General features: G+C 40.8%; 1 long non-coding RNA gene across 1 annotated transcript in view; it reads left to right on the plus strand.

Annotated features, from left to right (window-relative positions):
- The first annotated feature begins 211 nt into the window (after positions 1 to 211).
- Positions 212 to 18,296, plus strand: part of LOC126203926 (uncharacterized) — a 35,378-nt gene continuing 17,293 nt past the window's right edge. The window contains exon 1 of the long non-coding RNA XR_007540418.1: positions 212 to 290. This is a non-coding gene — a long non-coding RNA (uncharacterized LOC126203926). The remainder of the gene's footprint in view (positions 291 to 18,296) is intronic.

The raw sequence follows: 18,296 nt of genomic DNA on the forward strand, positions 1-18,296 counted from the left end.
TCTTCACCTTCCCTCTGTGAATACGTAGAACTTCTATGTTTAAGGTGTATCCTGTTATCTAACTCTTCAGCTATACTGAACATCCTACCATTTCTTGATTATGCTTCGACATCTGAAATACTACTAAATAATACGAACATTGAATTCAGAGTATATATTAGTGTCAACTGTATTCACAATGTCACAACGAGCCCAATTTTGATTTGTTCCAGAGTGCACGGCTGGCGAAACTAAGCGGGAAAGCTGCAAATTGTGCACGTGTTCCGCGACTGGAGTGTGGGTCTGTCCAGGTAAGGGAGATATAAATGAAAAGCACAGTATTGTGGATGTTCTAAAAAATTAAGTTATCTCGTTAACCGGTTCTTGACTTACAGGTACATCATCACACTAACTATCGTGGTCAAAGACTGTACACTGCTGCTGAGTAACACTGAAAGAGATTTTCTTTATTCTGGGACCTGCAGATTAGAATTAGTAGCCGGCCGTGGTGGCCAAGCGGTTAAAGGCGCTACAGCCTGGAACCGCGCGACCGCTACGGTCGCAGGTTCGAATCCTGCCTCGGGCATGGATGTGTGTGATGTCCTTAGGTTAGTTAGGTTTAAGTAGTTCTAAGTTCTAGGGGACTGATGACCTTAGAAGTTAAGTTCCATAGTGCTCAGAGCCATTTGAACCATTTTTGAATTAGTAGATCATATGCTGCCTGATTTTTATTTTTGTGTATAAGGCAATTACGGTTTTATTGCCTTCATCAGTGCATCTGCAAACAATCGTATTTATTTATATTTTACATAATGTATAGCTTATAAAAGTTTTTTACACTGGAGAGTCAAAGAAACTGTTACACCTGCCTACTGTCGTGTAGGGCCTATGAGAGCAAGGAGACCTGCCTCAACACGACGTGGCATGGACTCTACTAATGTCTGAAGTAGAGCTTGAGGGAATTGACACCATGAATGCTGCAGGGCTGTCCGTCCGTGAGTACGAGGGGGTGGAGATATCTTCTGAACAGCACGTTGCAAGGCATCCCAGATATGCTCAATAATGTTCATGTCTGGGGAGTTTGGTGGCCAGCGGAAGTGTTTAAACGCAGAAGAGTGTTCCTGGAGCCACTCTGTAGTCATTATGGATGTGAGGGTTGTAGAATTGTCTGCTGGAATTGCCCAAGTCCGTCAGAATTCACCTACGGACATGAATGGATGCAGGTAGCCAGACAAGATGCTTACGTACGTGTCACCTGTCAGAGTCGTATCCAGACGTATCATGGGTCCCACATCACTCCAACTGCACACGCCCCGCACCATTGCATAGGCTCCACCAGCTTGAACAGTCCCCTGCTGACAATGAGGGTCCATGGATTTATGAGTTTTCCTCCATACCCGTACATGTCCATCCGTTCGATACAATCTGAAACGGGACTCGTCCGGTCAGACAACGTCTTTCCGGTTATCAGCAGTCCAATGTCGTTTAGACGGGACCAGGCGAGGCATAAAGCTTTGCGTTGTGCAGCCATCAATGTTACATGAGTGGGCCTTCGGCTCCGAAATCCGATATCGATTATATATATTTGAATGGTTCGCACACTCACTCTTCTTCATGGCCCAGCATTCAAATCTACAGCAGTTTGCGGAGGGGATGCACTTCTGTCACGTTGAACTATTCTTTTCGGCCGTAGTTGGTCCCGTTCTTGCAGGATCTTTATGCGGACGCAGCGATGTCGAAGATTTGATGTTTTACCGTATTCCTGATATTCACGGTACCCTCGTGAAATGGCCGTACAAGAAAATCCCCACTTCATCGCTACCTCAGAGATGCTGTGTCCCATCGCTTGTGCTCCGACTGTAACACCACGTTCAAACTCACTAAAATCTTCATAATCTGCCGTTATAGCAGCAGTAGCCGATCTAACAACTGCACCAGACACTTGTCTTATATGAGCGTTGTCGACCACAGCGCCGTATTCTGCATGTTTACGTATCTCTGTATTTGAATACCCATGCCTACACCAGTTCCTTTGGTGCTTGAGTGTAAATTGAATGTTGTGCTCATGGCCTGACGCTGTAAACGGACGTACACCAACTTTGAATAAACTATTGCTGCTGTCCGTAGTTGTTCGATCTAATGTTTATCCGGTAACATTTTGAAATTTTTTCGATAAGACGAGTATGTTTTTCATTATTTTGACAGTCGTAGAAATTAAAAGTTTGACAGCTAGTTGTATGTTCAAAGATATTTATGTTGTTGCGGGTCGTGTATCTATGGAACCTGTTGGAATTGTGTGAACAATATATTCCATGCGTGTCGGTGCAAAGTGCACTGTGTAAAATAGACCTCTTTGGCATTGTCTAATACTCTTTGTGTGCGCTAATTATTCTGTTGTGTTCGCTGTAAATTTTTTTGTTCTTGAATGTGCAAATATAGTTATTAGTAAAATGTACTTTTTTTCTCCTTAATACTTATTCAGCTGCGCAAATTCCAATAGGTTATGGGCCCAGGCTGCATTTGGAATAAGTATATCAATAAAATAGTAGGGAGAAAGTACTGGAAAAGTTCCAATTTACGTGAAGTGCGAGTTATCCTTACAAGACGATCGCAATTTTTTTTCCGCATTATTTTTCGGTGTTCTTTACGGCAATAAAAAGCAAGTTACCGTTAAGAATGAGTGCGTCACAAATTCCACAGATTGAAAGACTTATAGGTCGCGAAAACTATGCAACCTGGAAGTTCGCAGTAGAAGCGTATTTACGTTTAGACGACCTATGGGACGTGGTAGATGGGACAATGAAATCCACAGATCAGAATTATTCAAGTAAAGATAGGAAAGCAAAATCAAAATTGATATTACTGATTGATTCGGTGAATTATGTTCACATTGAAAAAGCTGCCACAACGAAAGAAGTCTGGGACAATTTACGAAGTGCATTCGAGGATGGTGGTCTTACGAGAAAAGTAGGATTATTACGCGAGTTACTTACCACTCGTCTGGACAAATGTAAGAGTGTAGACGAATACGTTAACAAAATAAAAACCACGTCGAACCGACTGAGAAACATTAGATTCGAGATCGCTGACGAATGGATAGGAACATTGCTGTTGGCAGGACTGCCCGAAAGCTGTGCACCTATGATTATGGGACTTGAAAGCTCGGGTATACCAATCACAGGCGACAGTGTTAAGGTGAAAATCCTGGAGGACGTAAAGAGTGCTCCAAGCTGTTGTACATTGGAGAAGGAAGGTGCGTCTGCTCGCTACTCAAAAAACAATAAGAAGAAACCGGTGAGGTGCTATAAATGTCAAAAGATGGGACATATTGCGTCTCAGTGCAAAGAAAAAGTAAGCCCAAGATCAGACACTCAGCAAAAGAGGTATGTTACTTATAGCCCAGAGAGAAGGACCAATAACAAAGACACTCTCATGTTTTTATTCTTTTGGTGGGATGAGTAATCGTGATATGGAATGGATTTTAGACTCAGGTGCATCTGTGTATAATGTTAAAGATAAATCACTTCTTTATGACATCAAAGATAAGACTCATATGGGAATATCTACTGTTGATGGCAACAAGCTCCAGTGTCACCTGGCTGGGAAAGTAGACCTACATGTAAGTGTAAATGGTGAATCAGATATGGTTACAGCACACAATGTTCATTATGTGAAAAATGTGGCAACTAACCTGCTGTCTGTAGGGGAAATTGTCAAGAAAGGAAATACAGTCACTTTTGACATGCAGGGTGCAAGAGTAATCAGTGAAAGTGGTGAAGTTATAGCTACATCAAGTAACGAAAGGGGTATTTTTAAGTTGGATACCATGAACCATGAACCATGGACCTTGCCGTTGGTGGGGAGGCTTGCGTGCCTCAGCGATACAGATAGCCGTACCGTAGGTACAACCACAACAGAGGGGTATCTGTTGAGAGGCCAGACAAACGTGTGGTTCCTGAAGAGGGGCAGCAGCCTTTTCAGTAGTTGCAAGGGCAACAGTCTGGATGATTGACTGATCTGGCCTTGTAACAATAACCAAAACGGCCTTGCTGTGCTGGTACTGCGAACGGCTGAAAGCAAGGGGAAACTACGGCCGTAATTTTTCCCGAGGGCATGCAGCTTTACTGTATGATTAAATGATGATGGCGTCCTCTTGGGTAAAATATTCCGGAGGTAAAATATTCCCCAATTCGGATCTCCGGGCGGGGACTACTCAAGAGGACGTCGTTATCAGGAGAAAGAAAACTGGCGTTCTACGGATCGGAGAGTGGAATGTCAGGTCCCTTAATCGGGCAGGTAGGTTAGAAAATTTGAAAAGGGAAATGGATAGGTTAAAGTTAGATATAACGGGAATTAGTGAAGTTCGGTGGCAGGAGGAACAAGACTTCTGGTCAGGTGACTACAGGGTTATAAACACAAAGTCAAATAGGGGTAATGCAGGAGTAGGTTTAATAATGAATAGGAAAATAGGAAAATAGGAACGCGGGTAAGCTACTACAAACAGCTTAGTGTACGCATTATTGTGGCCAAGATAGATACGAAGCCCACACCTACTACAGTAGTACAAGTTTATATGCCAACTAGCTCTGCAGATGACGAAGAATTTGAAGAAATGTATGATGAAATAAAAGAAATTATTCAGATAGTGAAGGGAGACGAAAATTTAATAGTCATGGGTGACTGGAATTCGAGTGTAGGAAAAGGGAGAGAAGGAAACGTAGTAGGTGAATATGGATTGGGGCTAAGAAATGAAAGAGGAAGCTGCCTGGTAGAATTTTGCACAGAGCACAACTTAATACTGGGAGATGAAGAAGCTTGCACAGGATAGAGTAGCATGGAGAGCTGCATCAAACCAGTCTCAGGACTGAAGACCACAACAACAACAACCATTGACAGTAAACATAAAAATGTTAGTGATTCGGTATATTCAGCAGAAGGTTTTTTATGGCACCAGAGGCTTGGACATCTAAATAGAAAGAGTATGTCTATAATAAAGGATATGGTGAAGGGAATACAGAATTTTAGTGTGTCCAAGGATCCTTGTGAGACATGTATAAAGGGAAAACAAGCAAGGTTGCCCTTCAAGACTAGTAAGAGTAAATCCACAGAAGACTTACAGTTAATCCACACAGATGTATGTAGCCCGATGGAGTGTGAATCCATAGGTGGGAGTAATTATTTTCTTACGTTTATTGATGATTACTCACGATATACTCATGTTTATTTTCTTAGTTCTAAAGACCAAGTGAGAGATATCTTTGAGGAATATTGCAATATGGTTGAAAGGTGGACGGGAAAGAAGATCAAGATCATCAGGTCTGATAATGGGAAAGAATATATTAACCAGAAATTGAAAGAACTTCTGGCAGAAAAGGGAATCAGGCATCAAACTACCATAAGGTACAGCCCATCTCAAAATGGGGTTGCTGAGAGGGCTAATAGGACCATTGTTGAGAAAGCAAGGAGCATGATGACTGACGCTGAATTATCCAAAGATTTTTGGGCAGAGGCAGTGTCAACAGCTGTATATTTGAACAATAGATCACCTACAAAAGCATTAAAGAATAGAACCCCTTATGAGATATGGATAGGAAAGAAACCTGATCCAAGCAATATAAGGGTTTTTGGGTGTGATGCAATGGTACATATTCCAAAACAGCTAAGAGGAAAATGGGATCCGAAAGCTAAAAAGTATATTTTTGTAGGCTATTATGAAAATTCAAAGGGCTACCGATTAATGGATCCATTGACTAAAAAGATTGTCACAAGTAGAGATGTAATATTCTTTGAAAATAGAAAGGACTCAAAAGAGAGCAAAACTACTAAGTTCAAATGGTTCAAATGGCTCTGAGCACTATGGGACTTAACATCCATGGTCATCAGTCCCCTAGAACTTAGAACTACTTAAACCTAACTAACCTAAGGACAGCACACAACACCCAGCCATCACGAGGCAGAGAAAATCCCTGACCCCGCCGGGAATCGAACTTGGGCGTGGGAAGCGAGAACGCTACCGCACGACCACGAGATGCGGGCAAAACCACTAAGTCAACTGCACCTACTTCAGAAGGTGAAACCTTGTGTGAGGAAATAGAAAGTGAAGAAGAGGAAGACGACAGCCAAGGACAAATGGATACAATTTATGATGACAATGAGTTAGAGGGTGAAAAAAATGAAGAAAACAATGTAAGGCGTTCTTCTCGTGTACCAAAACCGAAGGAATATCCGGATTTTGAGATGTGTACAGCACAGTCTTTTAATCATGAGCCAAGAACAGCAGAAGAAGCATTGAGTGGCCCAAACTCTCAAGAATGGAAAGAAACGATGAAGAGAGAATTGGAATCTTTATATCAGAACGAAACCTTTGAATGGGTAGATATGCCAGGAGATAAGAAACCACTGCAGGCAAGATGGGTATTCAATTTGAAGAAGCCTGAAAGCTCATCACCAAAACACAAAGCAAGACTTGTGGTAAAAGGATATTCACAAAACCAAGGGCTAGATTACGAAGAAAGTTTTTCACCTGTAGTCAAGTATGCATCATTGAGATATCTTTTAGCCTTGGCAGTAAAACGAAATTTAATAATTCATCATAAGGATGTTAAAACGGCATATTTAAATGGGAAATTGGAGGAGGAGATATATGTCATTCCACCAAGGGAGGCCATAAAAACCAGATCAGAAAGTAAAAAGATTTGGCGTTTGAGAAAAAGTATTTATGGACTTAAACAAAGTGGACGTTGCTGGAATCGATGTCTACATGAAACTCTAATAAATATGAATATGAAGCAATCCAAGGCAGATCCCAGCATTTACAATAAAGGGAGAAAAGAAGAAATAATAATAATGGCGATATGGGTGGACGATTTCTTTATCCTGTATGAAAGTGAAGGCCAAATGAGAATTTTCAAGAAACAGCTGCAAACCAAGTTTAAGGTGCATGATTTGGGAGAAGTCAAACGTTATTTAGGTATGCAGATTACTAAGGATGAAGAAAGACAAGAATTGAGCATAAGTCAATCATCATACACGGAAAAAATATTAAAGAAATTTGGCATGAGTGATTGCAAACCCGTAAGTACTCCAATGGAAGTAGGAGTGAAGTTAAGTGTAAATGAGACTGATGTGGAATGTGACAAGAATGTTCCTTATTTAGAAGCAGTAGGGAGTCTGTTATATTTGTCTCAAACGTCACGACCCGACATTGCTTTTGCCACCAATGCAGTGAGCAGATATTGCAGAGACCCAAAGGAAAAGCACTGTAAAGCTGTAAAGAGGATATTCCGATACCTAAGAGGAACCTCAAACTATGAGTTAAAATACCATAGAGATGGTAACGCAAAACTAGAGGGATATAGTGATGCGGACTGGAGGAGTGAATTGGGAGACAGATACTCCACCACTGGCTGCTGTTTTAAATTAATGGGGGGCCTCACATCATGGTCCTGTCAAAAGCAAAAAACTGTTGCATTGAGCACCGTAGAGGCCGAGTATATGGCACTATCTTACACCACACAGGAAGCATTATGGCTACGATCATTAATGAGTGAAGTAGAAGCTAATTTAATTGAGGAACCTACAACCATCTTCTGTGACAATAAGGGAGCCATAAACCTAGCTAAAAATGACGTTACTAGTGCTAGGACAAAGCATATTGATATACAGCACCATTTCATTCGGGACCACATAGAGCGACAGAACATTGCCGGGGACTATCTGCGCACAGAAGACATGTTAGCTGACCTTCTTACCAAACCCTTGGAAAGGGAGAAGTTTGAGAAGATTGTGGGACTATTTGGTTTATCTTGTGGAAGCAACACACAAAATATAAGTTCAAGGAGGGGTGTTGGAATTGGGTGAACAATATATTTCGTGTGTGTCAGTGCAAAGTGCACTGTGTAAAATAGACCTCTTTGGCATTGTCTAACACTCTTTGTGTGCGCTAATTATTCTGTTGTGTTCGCTGTAAATTTTTTTGTTCTTGAATGTGCAAATACAGTTATTAGTAAAATGTCATTTTTTTCTCCTTAATACTTATTCAGCTGCGCAAAATTCCAATAGAACCGTTACTGATGTTTTATTTAATCTCTGGTATTTTGGTTATCCATTATTCCGATAAAAATCTTCAATAATTTTTTTAAAACTGTATATGCTTTTAAACGGTTTGTAAGTTAGTATATCGTCGGATAACCTTTAGTGTGTAAGTATAGTTGAAATTCCTCGAAAAAATTTATAATTGGACCTTTTGCGATTTTGTACAGGATTTGTAGTGCGTTTTCAATGTTGTCAACTTCGTGTTTTCCATTTTTGAGGCGTGTAATGAAGGTGGATTGGTTGTTATTTGTTTCTCTCGAGTGTTCTTTGAATCCGACGATAAAATGTGTTCCCGCCTGACCCATATAAAATTTTTTGCAGTTATTGCCGTTAATTTTGTAACTTTCAGTCTTTCGGCAGTGTAGGTTTCCCTGAACGTAGTGTTGCGATAGTATTATTAGTTGTCATGAAGGCTGATTTTATGTTAATATTTTTTGTAGCTCATTTATTTTATCAGATAGTTTTCCCACATACTGTAGTTTATTGGTATGTATTTTGGAGGAATTTGAAATATAAATACACTCCAAAGATTATCTCGACAATATACTAAATGAACAATAAAGCCGAAATAAGCTTACACACAAAAATAAATATTATGTAAACATAAATATATATAAAGTATCAAGCAGCATACTATCTACTAATTGTCTGCATTATTGAAGAAGATGTTACATATCGAGTGGTAGACACACGGAGTAAATGTCTCTTTGACAATGCAGTTGTAATATCATTGAAGAAGTTGAAGCGAAAAACAAAATAAATAGACGAAGAACAGACCAGAAAAAGTTTACGTAAAAAACGCAAAACCCCGAATAACAGTTTTATCTCTCTCTCTCTGTCTCTGTCTTTGTCTGTCTGTCTGTCTGTCTCTCTCTCTCTCTCTCTCTCTCGTGTGTCTGTGTGTGTGTCTGGTTGTGTGTGTGTGTGTGTGAGAGAGAGAGAGAGAGAGAGAGGGGGGGGGGGAGGATGAGGTAAAAGGGAGGAGGACAACAGCTGCAAAATTTGGAAATTTGTGGTAAGAGCCTATGGGACCAAACTGCTGAGGTCGTCGGTCTCTACAGAAGCAAACAATAACACTCACTCAACAGAAAAGAGGATGTACATAACGGTAAAGCAGCGTAATAACCTATACAAAAGTTTAAGTTAAATTAACAGAAGCGTACAGAAAAATAGCTTGAAGTATTGCATTTGGAATGTGATACAGGGACAGTAAAAGATAAATATATAGAATATGTAAACAATACAGCAAAATACACAAATACAGGAAGAAATGGAGGCATAGAATGGAACAGACAGTGTGAGAATAGATGGAGAAATGTGAGGGTATGTTCTGAGCTGCGTTTGACCAATATATTAAATCGGGACTGTGAACAAGATGTTTACTGATTTTCAGAGCTTCCAGCAGACTAATTTTTTTGGCTTTTGCATGTTAAGCGGAGGACCTGAGACAGTGGCTGGTAGCTGTGGTACACGCTCAGCAGATGTGGAGACATAGCTCTGCGACCTCCAGCTGCGTTCATTCAGCCAACCTAGTTGTTACGTCTCTGCCTGAGTAACCAATGTAAAACTTATCACAATCGGGACAAGTGATTTTGTATATTGCACTGTTCCCAAGTAGTCGCGTTATATCATTGCTGTTACATCTACATCTGCATCTACATACGTACACCGCAATCCACCTTACGGTGTGTGGCGGAGGATATGTTGTACCATTACTAGTCATTTCCTTTACTGTTCCACTCAGAGCGAGGGGAAAACGACTATCTATATTCTTCCATAAAAGCCATAATTTCCTTATCTAATGCATGTGCTTCTTACGTGAAATGTAAGTTGATGGCAGTAGGATCGTTCTGAAGTCAGCTTCAAAAAGAACGTTTCCTTCCCTCCAGAGATCCCTGTTTCAGTTCTCAAAGCACGTCCGTAGTACATGCATGTCGGTCGAGCCTACCGGTAACAAATATAACAGCCTGCCTCCGAATTGCTTCGATGTTTTCCTATATCCCACCTGGTGAGGATCCCGGACACTAGGGCAGTAACCCACAATGGGTCGCTCTAATGTTCTATATGCGGTCTCCTTAAACAGATGAACCACACTTTCCTAAAATTCTCCCAATAAACCGAAATCTGGCGATATACCACCTGACTTTCGGAAAAATATCATCAACACAGTTCCGAAGACTGCAAGAGCTGACAAGTGCGAGAATTATCGCACAGTCTCCTTAACAGCTCATGCATCCAAGTTGCTGACATGAATAATATACAGAAGAACCGAGGATGTGCTAGATGACGATCAGTTTGGCTTTAGAAACGGTAAAGGCAAAAGAGAGGCAATTCTGACGTTGCGGTTGATAACGGAAGGAAGACTAAAGAAAAATCAAGACACGTTCATAGGATTTGTCGACCTGAAAATAGCTTTCGACAATGTAAAATGGTACAAAATGTTCGAAATTCTGAGAAAAATAGGCATAGACGGGTAATATACAGTATGTACAAGATCCAAGAGGAGTAATAAGAGTGGACGACCAAGAACGAAGTGCTCCGATTAAAAAGGGTGTAAGACAGGGAGGGATGTAGTCAGTCACCCCTACTGTTCCGTCTGTACATGGAAGAAGCAATGATGGAAATCAAATAAAGATTCAAGGTGAAAGAATAGCAATATACAATTCGCTGATGATATTGCTGTCCTGAGTGAAAGTGAAGAAGAATTAGATCATCTGCTGAACGGAATGTACAATCTAATGAGTACAGAATATGTATTGAGAGTAAATCGAAGAAAGACGAAAGTAATGAGAAGCAGCAGAAATGAGAACAGCGACAAACTTAACATCTTGATTGATGGTCACGAAGTAGATGAAGTTAAGCAATTCAACTACCTATGCAGTAAAATAACCAATGACGGACGGAGCAAGGAGGACACCAAAAGCTGACTAGCGTTGCCAAAAAGGGCATTCCTGGCCAAGAGAAGTCTACTAGTATCAAACATAGGCCTTAATTTGAGGAAGAAATTTCTGAGAACGTACATCTGGAGTACAGGAATGTATGGTAGTGAAACAAGGACTGTGGGGAAACCAGAACAGAAGAGAATCGTAGCATTTGAGATGTGGTACTACAGACGAATGTTGAAAATTAGGTCAACTGATAAGGTAAGGAATGAGGGGGTTCTGCGTGGACTCAGAGAGGAAAGGAATATGTGGAAAACACTGATAAGGATAGGACATCTGTTAAGACGTGAGGGAATGACTTCCATGGTACTAGATGAAAGTGTAGAGGGCAAAAACTGCAGAGGAAGAAAGAGATTAGAATACATCCAGCAAATAATTGAGGACGTAAATTGTTGCATGTGGTACTCTGAGATAAAGAGGTTAGCACAGGAGAGGAATTTGTAGCGGGCAGCATCAAACCTGTCAGGAGACTGACGAACCACTAGAAAAAAAAAAAAAAAAAAAAAAAAAATCGAAGTCAACAACCCGCATTCCCCATTACAATCTTTCAATCTTTACATGCTCGTTCCCATTCATATCGCTCTGCAGCGTTACACACAGATATTTAATCGGCATGACTTTGTCAAGTAGCACGCTGCTAGTGCTGTATTCGAATATTACGGGATTTTTTTTCATACTCATTTGTATTAACTTACTTTTTCTGCATTTAGAACTAGCTACGATTCATCACACCAATTACAATTTTTGTCTGTCATCTTGTATCCTACAAAAGCCTCTCATGTTCGCCTGGGGCGCCGACTTATAAAAAAATATTGGAGGGACCCAGACTGGGGGTCTTGCCCCGGGAAATTTTCTAAATTTTGGATGAAAATAGTGAGTTTTCAAGTTTTTTTAAGCATTTTAGTCATATGATCAACACTAGAACCCCGAAAACTGGGCTCTCGATAACTCGACACTCTGGCAAAATTGACAAGCCGGACACATTTTTTGGCTTTGAAAAAAAAACATAAATACGCACGGTGTTTTCGTAAATAGCTAATTTAATTTACAGTAATAATCATGCTTATAGACGATTACAGAGCAGTGAATATATAGCTCTGAAAAGTCTGAAATTATATTTAAATAAATCCTAAACTATCATTAAAAGAATAAAACATAAAATATTGCTACCGCTCAGTAATAGCACTTTGATTAATAAGTGAAATAGCTAATTTAAGCTTAGCCTACTTTGAATAAGGCTCAGGGTTCATTAAATAAAAACAATATCTCAAAGTTAATGCTTTAATACAGTTAATAAAGTTAATACAGTATGCTCAATACTTTCAGGCAAAAAGTATGTATGCCCCAAAAATATTTAAGTATTTGATAATAACTAATACAGTACTATAGTAATATTGTAATAAGGTACTAAACTAGTACTATTAGTTCGAAACTGAAACTTTAACATTATGTATTTAATTCTCTGTTTTATAAAGATTTTTAATATTGCTCTAAATGCCATTATTAGGGATAGAGTGTCTTTAGAAAGGTGCAAATGTCGGCCGTCTGACTCGATTACCGAATATGAAGTCGTTTATGACTGGTCGGATATCCAATTCATCCAAAACATCTCGGTGGGCATGAAGAACAGCCAAGTTATTCAATCGCTTCTGTTCTATTGTTGATCGGAGATATGACTTCAGAGGTCTAAGGGTGCTAAATGACAGTTCTGTTGTTGGTGTCGTGATTGGAACTACTTGGAGAAACTTAATGCACTTCACTACTTCACATAACATTTCTCCAACTGCAGGCTCTTGTGTATTGTACTTTCTTACACCTCGTATGTTTTCTTAAGACCAGTTGTTTATTATTAGCGATATCGGCCAACATATTCAAGTGTAAGCGCAGTCTCTCAATCTCTAAGTCATTTTTGAAAAACTCCGTTGATTTTTCCAAATTTGTTTCACCTCTGTTCACCAAAAGCAAGCACTCTTGTTTAACTGCAATACCCTGCGTGAGTCCAGTTGAAGCAAACCGCTCAGTAAGCACCGTTTCACAGACTTCAATGTAAATAGCTTTGTAGTATTCCTTTGGGGTTTTGAAAGTGTGCGGTGAGCTGGCTTCGTTTCTTTCATACTTCTTTGGTATACTTCGATTCCGAGGAAGCGAAGGATCATCAACTTGCGACGGTTTTTCTTTTAAACACAGTTCCCAAAAGTGTTCAAAACTATCAAGCCTTCCACTCAACATACAAATCTAGCCCTCATACATTTTTTCCAGATCAGCAACACTTAGATGAGGACATTGAATTTTTTCTGTGACATTCTCTTCTGGGTTCATTGCATGGCAATAAAGACGTAAAAATAAATGTCTTGAATTGTAGCATTGACTCAAGGTAGCCTGCACATTTGTAACCTGCCTATGTTTTGTCCTCTGCAGATTTTGCTTCAACTGGCTGTAAGCACTATGGGACTTAACATCTGAAGTCATCAGTACCCTAGACTTAGAACTACTTAAACCTAACTAACCTAAGGACATCACCCACATCCATGCCCGAGGCAGGATTCGAACCTGCAACCGTAGCAGCTTCGTGGTTCCGGACTGAAGCGCCTAGAACCGCTCGGCCACAGCAGTCCCCTGCAGAAAATGTTTCAAAAAACTCTAGAAGTTCTTCAACGTTTTTCAATATTCTCAACTCGCATAGTCCATCGAGTCGGGCAAAGGGGTCGTAGACCAGCTCGGTCGTTGGCGCTCTCACAGTGTATGCTTCTGAAAAGACCAATCCTACTGTTGGATTCCCTGACGATGTTTATTAAGTCCTTGGCTAAAGCTGTAATATCCCTCATAGATATAAGATGGCGGAGACTGTCTACAACTGCCACGTCTAAAGTGTGAGCAGTGCAGTGCACATAACATCCTTTTGGTTGTATATCCAAACTAACATTTTTAGTCCTTTGAACTTATCCCTCATATTCGAGGCACCATCGTAGTAGTGTACTCTTAAGTTATGCATTGACAAATCAAGACCAGCAAGAACGTCTTTTAAAATACTAAACAGAGTTTGTGATTCAGTGTTGGGGGTCTCGTATAAGCCAATAATGATTTCATTGATGAAATCGCCAGTACGAATGCAAAATGACACTTGTTCGTGAATCGAAGAATCACTTGTTTCGTCAACCATAACAGAAAAATGTTCAGTCTTCTTGACTGAAGCCAATACCTTTCTCAACACAGGCTTTCCTAGTGGATCAATGATCTCGTTTGGAATATCGTGGGACTTCCACTTATGCCCCAAACGCCCTAACAAATCTTTAAACTCAGGTATGTCATTCTTTCGGAGTTCCAACAATTGAAAAAAAATGAGTTGTCATCTTCGTGTACTCTAATTGCTAGTCCTTCTCAGCATAGAAATTGCATGGTAGTAAAAATTGTCGCAAGAGCTAAACGGCCTTTCTTCATATCAAGACATAATTTTTCCAAAGCCGTTTTCCAGTAAGAAAACCTTACAGAAGTAAATGCGTCTACTTTTTTGAAGAAAATTGTACTAGATTTTTAGCATCTGCCTCTTTGTAGGTTTTGCAAAAAACTTTTTAGGTAGATGCTTCATATTCTAGTCGTGTATATTTGATCAACCATGACTTCTGAAATGATCTTCACTCACCAGATTGTGCAGGTTTCGGCTGTGAACGGTTCTCGCCTAAAGACGACGAAGCATTTGACGACACAATAATTGTTGGAGGTTGACTTGCAGTATCATCAACTTCCAAGCGCGCCTTTTCAGTAACAAATTTATCCATTGCAAACTTAATTCGCAATACACTAAGAGACTAGAGTAAACGAATAAAATATAGTCATATAAAACAGTCCACTAAAGTCAGAACACTAAACACATCTGCAGCATGCACTGAACGAAACTATCCACACTGAATAACTGCGCCAGCAGGGCAGGTTTCATATAGCGTGGCGTCGTAATGTCTCGAAGCGTCAAGGCGACACAAGGCAGAGGGTTCCAGGCGCTTCTGCTCCAGTCCTTTTGATGTCGCCGCGGCCGCAGCGCTGGCCCGCCGGCGCCAGACTTTACCCGAAGGTTCACGCACCGGGACAAACTCTAAGTTTGCCCGCAGCACCGTAACACTATCATGATTCACACCTCTCGTTTTCAGTTAACCTGCTTATTACCGTAATAATTATTTGTTTTAACTCATTACTGAATGTATTTTAAAACTATCGGCAAACAAGGCAAATAAAAAATTCCAACATTATTTTGTGATTTTACAAAGCGTAATATAAGTAATAATCTTCTTAAAATATTGGTGGCCACCAACCCCCCCCCCCCCCCCCCCCAACGTATTTTTGAGGGGGCTCGGGCCCCCTCAGGCCCCATAGAGTCGGCGCATGTGATGTTCGCCACCTTCCCGTGATCCACAGAGTCGTCAGGAAACAACTGCAGACTGCAGTTCTTCCTGTCCGTCAGATCATTTACGCATATAGAGAATAATAGCACCCCTATCAAACTTCACTGGGGATCTCCCGAGGATATCCTCGTTTCTGAAGAACACTCACCGTCTACGTTCCATTAGACTGCTTAAGAAGTCTTCGAGCCACTCACATATCTGGGAACCTAATCCGTATGTTCGTTCCTTTGTTGACAACCTGCAGTGGGACACCGTGTTAAACTCTTTCCGGAAATCTAGCGTTATGGAATCTGCCTATTGCCATTCATCCATAGATCACAGGATATGGTATAAGAAAAGGGCAAGCTGAGCTCCGCGCGAGCTTTTGCTGTCTCAAGGGGCTTTATTATATTCGAATAGAAGAAACGTTCAAGGATTCCACAGCAAATCGATGTTAAGGATATTGGTCTGTAATTTTCCAGCTCAGTTCTTTTACCGTTCTTATATACGGGAGACACCTGTGCTTTTTTCCAGTCGCTGGGAACTTTGTTCTCGGCCGGAGGTACGCGATAAATGCAAAGTGGGTTAGTGACCAATGCCGTATTGTACTCTTGACCGAATTGGGATCCATCCGGAATCTTTTTTAGTTTCTTCCCTATTGCAGGGATGATTATTACTATGTTCTCCGTACGGAAATCTGTGTGATATTCAAACGACAGTGTGCTTGTGCGCTGCAGCAGCGTAAACGATTTCTTAAACGAGAAATTAAAACTCCGACTTTCATTTTGCTACCCTCCTTTGCCACACCAAATTGATCAACGTGTGACTAGATAAAAGTCTACGACCTGCTTCGCTGTTTTACGTAGGACCGGGATTTTCCCTGGTACTCAACTAGATTCCTTGCTAAGATATAACAACTGGCTGTCCTGCTCTTTACTCCCCTTTAACGCTATGTCGTTTTTGAGTTGTTCAATGCAGTTCGCTTTGGTAAAACATTGCCCCCACATTTTTCTAAAACTTGCCAAGCACACTGTGCCACGCAGTGGCTGGCAAGGGTACTGAGCCCTGATGCCAGACTAATGACGATTACAAGGAAAGTACATAGTTACTTTTTACAGACGCACGAATCTCTGCCGTTCGGGGTAGCCGAGCGGTCTGAGACATCTCGTCACGGTCCGCGGGCTTCCCCCGTCAGAGGTTCGAGTCCTCCCTCGGGCGTGGGTGTGTGTGTTGTCCAAAGCGTAAGTTAGTTTAAGTTAGATTAAATAGTGTGTAAGCTTAGGAACCGATGACCTAAGCAGTTTGGTCCCATAAGATCTTACCACAAATTTACATTTTTTTTTACACGAATCTCTACTAACTTCTACCTGTGAAACTTCTTTATTTAAATGAGTGTGTCTGTACTTAAATTCCTGAATGACTGAGAAGATGAAACTTCTACGTTATTTGATTCTGAAATAGCTGAGTAAAACTGAACGTACTGAGACTACATTCTCTTTCCAGAATGAGATTTTCACTCTGCAGCGGAGTGTGCGCTGATATGAAACTTCCTGGCAGATTAAAACTGTGTGCCCGACCGAGACTCGAACTCGGGACCTTTGCTTTTCGCGGGCAAGTGCTCTACCTAGCAGAACTAGCACTCCTGAAACGTTCGCAGGAGAGCTTCTGTAAAGTTTGGAAGGTAGGAGACAAGATACTGGCAGAAGTAAAGCTGTGAGGACCGGGAGTGAGTCGTGCTTCGGTAGCTCAGATGATAGAGCACTCGCCCGCGAAAGGCAAAGGTCCCGAGTTCGAGTCTCGGTCGGGCACACAGTTTTAATCTGCCAGGAAGTTTCATACATTCTCTTTACTTTTTCTTATCATGTGAACATTGACCCACAATACTGTAGCGCAAAGCATTCTGAGTGCTCAAAAAAAAAATTACAACCTGACTTCAAATAATTAATACAAAAGAAAGGCCTTTAATAAGAAGCAATACTGACAATAACCTATACATTTCATTAATCACTTACCTCACAAAAATCTTCATTACGCGAGCTACCGCCATACAGCGAGCTCCAATACTGCCAGCTAAATAAAAGATTCTAACTACTAAAGCCACTAACTACTAATAGGCATGTGGTTAGCAAAGGAAAGATTTTGTTGCAAACCAATAACGTATTTATTTACCTTAATAATGTGACATCCGATTCAAACACGAATATAAATCGTCACTGACATCTAGTACAAAGGTGTATAATCCTGAATAATATTCAGTCTCCAAGTCGAACATGTACAGATGGTTAGCCTACGCTAACACTTCGGACCTCTACCCTCCGTCAATGCTAACTTCTCACATCGAACATCCATCACTACTGGCTCTTCACCTCCAAGTGCCCAACAGTACTTCCATCACTGCTGGCGACTAACTTCCAACTACCCAACACTACTGGCGATTAACTTCCAACAACGAGTCCAACCAGCCACAGAGTCTCTTACAAAGAAAGCGCAGCCAGAGATCCAATGCAAAGCGCTACACAGCGCTGCTAACACAGAAGCAGCCCACTTACACCTGTCCTCACTTTGGGCTGTCGTATTCCTCGAGTAGAAGGAAATTCTGTAGTTCCAGGGTTTCTGTGTTTTGGCTACACTCTGCTATACCTGCCCTAGGTATGGGACTTGACTTGAGTCCATGCAAACATTCAAAGCAACAGCAGATGTGGTATAGAAAAAGTAACAATATCTTGCTGATGTTTCTTCTCCAGTGTCAAAAGAAGATTTCAGAACTGAATATAGACATTATAAAATTTATTGCCTTATTACCTAGCGATGACTGATTACATCTTACAAAGGAATAAAAAATTTAAAATTGCACCCTCGTCTACGCTCCCTCTGCTGTTCCTAACAGTACTCCATCCCTCGTAACTCA

Source organism: Schistocerca nitens, chromosome 9, assembly GCF_023898315.1.
Source record: "Schistocerca nitens isolate TAMUIC-IGC-003100 chromosome 9, iqSchNite1.1, whole genome shotgun sequence".
Classification (NCBI taxonomy): Eukaryota; Metazoa; Arthropoda; class Insecta; order Orthoptera; family Acrididae; genus Schistocerca; species Schistocerca nitens.